Consider the following 5,000-nt stretch of genomic DNA (forward strand, 5'->3'; position numbering starts at 1 on the left):
ATCACTTGAACAAGAGTTTTGCACTCTCCTTCACATTGGTCGTGGTTTGAGCACGAGAGTTGAGAAAATGCACTCCTCATGCACATATTGCACTCCTCCTATCAATACCAAGATCCAAGGGCAGGCTAAAAGTTACCCCTTAACCTACTGATCTTGGAACGCTGTAAAGCATTCTTAGCACTGAATAGAAAAAGGCAACAATACACAAGAGGAGCTGAGTTCTCCTCTCAGCTACACTTCGTGGTTCTATCCGTTTCTCTACAAGCGGTTTCACGTCCTTTTGAACTCTCTCTTCAAAGTACTTTGCAACTTTCCCTCACGGTACTTGTTTGCTATCGATATTACCATCGTATTTAGTCTTAGGAGGAGTTTACCTCCTAATTTGGATTGCACTCTCAAGCAATCTGACTCTATCCGCGACTAAAGCCAGTAATCGATATTCCATTAACCAAGATCTGCCACCGGCCTAGAACCGTCTCTGGGAAGAGGGCCCTTGTCAGAGGGACTTGCAGATTTAGTTGAAATAATCGTGACTCTAGCCATTACGCAGCACCGCTTTCCACCTTTCAATGGAAAACCTTTGCGCCGGACTCATCCCTTTTCACTCGCCGTTACTCAGGGAATCTCATTTGATTTCTTTTCCTCCGCTGAATTATATGCTTAAATTCGGCGGGTAACCTCACCTGATCTGAGATCAAAAATATTGATTAAGTTGATTAATGTTTATTTGTGTTGTTTGCAAGCAAGCAACGTAAATCTACTTTAATGTTTGCACAAATTTTGCCTTTGCATTACTTCTTAGGTCTGCTTTAACAGAATGAAATAGCTACTATTTGTACGATTTATACAAGTGCAAGAAGATTCATCAGTTAACAGGTTAGTTGATCACCATAGTTATCTGCAATACGACTTTAGCGTCGTCAGATAGGCGACTAACCTTAGAATCTCATGCTAGTATCTATTCATATATACTGCTTGCAGAGATGAAATATGCATTGTACACAAAATTTATCATGTGAAACAAGTAGATTTGAGATTCTCCTTACTAAATTGCAACGAATTGCAATTAAGAAAAGGAATAAAACATCAAGATTCATGCATATAAATATACAATCCTCTCAAAACAATGCATATATGGTAGTATGCAAGTGTTTTGTTGATTATTTTACATCTCAACTCTCAGACAGATGTGACCTCGGAAAAGACCCGAAAGCCGCAATGTGCGTTGGAAGCTCAAGTGCTCGGCGTGTCCTGCAATTCGCACCGATTATCGTAGCTAGCTACGTTCTTCATCGATTGGTAATTCGAGTGATCCACCGCTTGAAGATGTATCTTTGCCACCGTGGGACTTTTAATAAGTATCCTAAATCTGCATTGAGAGGGTTTGAAAACAATTGTATGCAGTTTATAAAAACCATAGTTGTCTTTACTTAGTTAGGCGAAGAAGTGTAAAACTTCCTTCTTTAAACCTTGCCGTCAGCATAAGCTGAAGACTTGATCAGGTACCAAGTATGTAGCAAGACAGGCTTTTCATTATAAACTACAATTGTTTTGCAAAAGAAATTATGGCTATCGTTAGATAACCCTCACTCTTTGTTGCATTGGATAATGAAAGATGGATGTATGAATGAACGAATGTAATGCAAATTAGAATCATGTTGCAATGGCTAAATGTTTGCAATAAACATTCACAATTGCGACTCTAATGCAAATACAATTCAATTGCATTCACCATATTAGCATCTACAATATCACTATGCAGAGTGTTTGATTGTTTGAAGGTTGTATTTCTCTTATAATAAGAGGGTAATACGTTAATGATCCTTCCGCAGGTTCACCTACGGAAACCTTGTTACGACTTTTACTTCCTCTAAATGATCAAGTTTGAACATCTTTCCAGCACAATCCGACCACTAGTTTCCCAATGGTCTGGATTGACCAGTCCGAAGTCCTCACTAAATCATTCAATCGGTAGTAGCGACGGGCGGTGTGTACAAAGGGCAGGGACGTAATCAACGCAAGCTAATGACTCACGCTTACTGGGAATTCCTCGTTCATGGGCAATAATTACAATGCCCAATCCCCATCACGAAATGGGTTCAAGCGGTTACCCACTCCTTTCGGAGCAGGAAACAGTATGCACGATGACCACTTCAGTGTAGCACGCGTGCGGCCCCGGACATCTAAGGGCATCACAGACCTGTTATTGCTCTGTTTCGTGCGGCTGCGAGCGCCGCTTGTCCCTCTAAGAAGTCCTTACAGTGCTACAGCATCCTTACCCTAGCCAATTCTGTAGGCTAATAGCAGCAGAGCCCTCAACAGCCGAAACCATCAAGAGATACTACCACCCACAGGTTGACTAAGGGGGAGTACTGCAGTGTAAACTGCAAGTCTATTTAGTAGGCTAGAGTCTCGTTCGTTATCGGAATTAACCAGACAAATCACTCCACCAACTAAGAACGGCCATGCACCACCACCCACTGAATCAAGAAAGAGCTCTCAATCTGTCAATCCTCTCAGTGTCCGGGCCGGGTGAGTTTTCCCGTGTTGAGTCAAATTAAGCCGCAAGCTCCACTCCTGGTGGTGCCCTTCCGTCAATTCCTTTAAGTTTCAGCTTTGCAACCATACTTCCCCCGGAACCCAAAAACTTTGGTTTCCCGGAAGCTTCCATTCGAGTCATGAAATTAGTTACTCAGAATGATCGCTGGTTGGCATCGTTTATGGTTAGAACTAGGGCGGTATCTGATCGCCTTCGAACCTCTAACTTTCGTTCTTGATTAATGAAAACATTCTTGGCAAATGCTTTCGCTGTAGTTTGTCTTGCGACGGTCCAAGAATTTCACCTCTAGCGCCGCAATACAAATGCCCCCGTCTGTCCCTCTTAATCATTACCTTGGATTCTTAAGACCAACAAAATAGAACCAAGGTCCTATTCCATTATTCCATGCAAGATCATTCAAGTTAAGGTAGTGGTACGCATCGTATAGATGGTTGACCATACCGTTTTTAGGCACCTCTTTCGAGGTTTTGGACGCCTGCTTTGAGCACTCTGATTTTTTCAAGGTAAAAGTCTCGATCGCTTGAATCAACACTCGGTAAAGAGCATTGATAGCAAATATCGAGCAATTTTCTGTCTAAACACTATGAATGTAACCACCAGGAAAGAGGAATGAAGGTTCAAGCAAGCATCCGTAGACACAAGCAAGAAACCTAACATCACCATCTAACCCTTTAATCAGTGGACCCCATAGGTTCGACTGAAATCCAACTACGAGCTTTTTAACCGCAGCAACTTTAATATACGCTATTGGAGCTGGAATTACCGCGGCTGCTGGCACCAGACTTGCCCTCCAATAGATCCTCGTTAAAGGATTTAAATTGTACTCATTCCAATTACGGGGCCTCAATAGAGTCCCGTATTGTTATTTTTCGTCACTACATCCCCGTACTGGGATTGTGTAATTTGCGCGCCTGCTGCCTTCCTTAGATGTGGTAGCCGTTTCTCAGGCTCCCTCTCCGGAATCGAACCCTAATTCCCCGTTACCCGTTACAACCATGGTAGGCGCATAACCTACCATCGACAGTTGATAAGGCAGTTGCTTGAGGGATACATCGTCGGCTCAGAGGCCATACGATTTGCTCAGTTATTCAGAGTCATCACAAGAAATGCAACCGAAGTTGCTAAGATCCCCACTGCTAGTCCTTAGACAGCGACCGAAATCACTGAACAGGGTTCTAGGTGAATAAGAATCATTGGTCTTGTACTAATAAATGCGATCCTTCCGTCAGCAAGCTGAGGTTGGAACACTTGTTCATGTATTAGCTCTAGAATTACCACAGTTATCCATGTAAAAAAGAATATCCGAGGAACCGTAACTGATTTAATGAGCCATTCGCGGTTTCACTTTATAAACAGTATGTACTTAGACATGCATGGCTTAATCTTTGAGACAAGCATATGACTACTGGCAGGATCAACCAGGTAACTTGATGTTTTAGCAAAGTAAAATGCTAAACAAGTTGTTTTTGCAGCTATAAATACGATATCCTCAGCTAACAACCAGCAAGTGGATGCTAACTTTAACGAGGTATCGAGATTTATGTCGTGCATTAAGATAATTCTGCAGAAAGCTCTTTAGAATCCATCTTCTTCCACTAAAATGTGCAAGCACATCTAGCAGGAGTAACCATTGCTGGGTACGTTTGCAATTCAACTAAACAGCATAGTATTATAACCGCTTGATACCAATTTCTTGGATCAATCTGCGGTCTGCTTTGCACAAGCAGAGCTCAATACTAATACTGCTCACTCTGTTGAGTGACTAGTTTGAACATATATGCAAGATATGAAGTCTGATAGCATTAAAGCCCAACTCTCATAGATATTGTCAGTCGTACCAAGGAAGACCTTAGGTCTTGCAGGTACTCTACCTTTGTATAATAGTGTGTGGTGATAAGATGATTGACGATCCAAACCCATTCAGGCCCGTCTCTTCAACCACCAAACATCAACAGAATAACAGGAATAGATGCGTGAACAGCTACAGTCTGGACCATACCACTGCTTGATGCATTGACTTATCCATAACCGTAGACAATCACTTACCTCCCCATCAACTACTGATGGTTGCTTCTCTCAATTCAGCAACTACACTCACCACATATAACACAATAAATCTGGTTGTGATCTAAAACCTCTTTTTCTGAAAATTAGACTAAGTCCGTGTCTATTTTTGACACCCAATAACTTTTGAACCATAAGGTCAATCGCGATCATGTTTTTCGGGGTAATATCCCAGTAGTGCCGACTATCGCATGCGCTTATTAATGACCTAAATTACTAAACGCAAGTGGCCTAAAATCGCGCCAATTCGAACATTCTCATTGCTTTTATGGGCTCAACCATTAAAGGCGATTTCCTCTGGTACCAACAGCACGAACTCGATCAAAATTACGCAATCATTAGTTGACCTAATGCTGATAATGTCCAAAAGATTTGG

General features: G+C 41.9%; 3 non-coding genes across 3 annotated transcripts in view; all 3 read right to left on the bottom strand.

Annotated features, from left to right (window-relative positions):
- The window catches only part of LOC149092726 (large subunit ribosomal RNA), a 4,168-nt gene extending 3,471 nt beyond the window's left edge, over window positions 1-697 (bottom strand). Inside the window, exon 1 of the ribosomal RNA XR_016200683.1 lies at window positions 1-697. This exon is cut by the window's left edge and continues 3,471 nt beyond it. This is a non-coding gene — a ribosomal RNA (large subunit ribosomal RNA).
- Window positions 698-1,173: 476 nt separating this feature from the next.
- LOC149092727 (5.8S ribosomal RNA) lies at window positions 1,174-1,328 on the bottom strand. The gene has a single exon (XR_016200662.1). It is a non-coding gene; the product is annotated as a 5.8S ribosomal RNA (ribosomal RNA).
- Window positions 1,329-1,815: 487 nt separating this feature from the next.
- Window positions 1,816-3,985, bottom strand: LOC149092728 (small subunit ribosomal RNA). The gene has a single exon (XR_016200665.1). It is a non-coding gene; the product is annotated as a small subunit ribosomal RNA (ribosomal RNA).
- Window positions 3,986-5,000: the final 1,015 nt, after the last annotated feature.

This window comes from Tetranychus urticae, unplaced genomic scaffold, assembly GCF_039701765.1.
Source record: "Tetranychus urticae isolate SD_2017Ah unplaced genomic scaffold, NJAU_TeUrti_SD_1.0 Scaffold_6, whole genome shotgun sequence".
In the NCBI taxonomy this organism is placed as follows: domain Eukaryota; kingdom Metazoa; phylum Arthropoda; class Arachnida; order Trombidiformes; family Tetranychidae; genus Tetranychus; species Tetranychus urticae.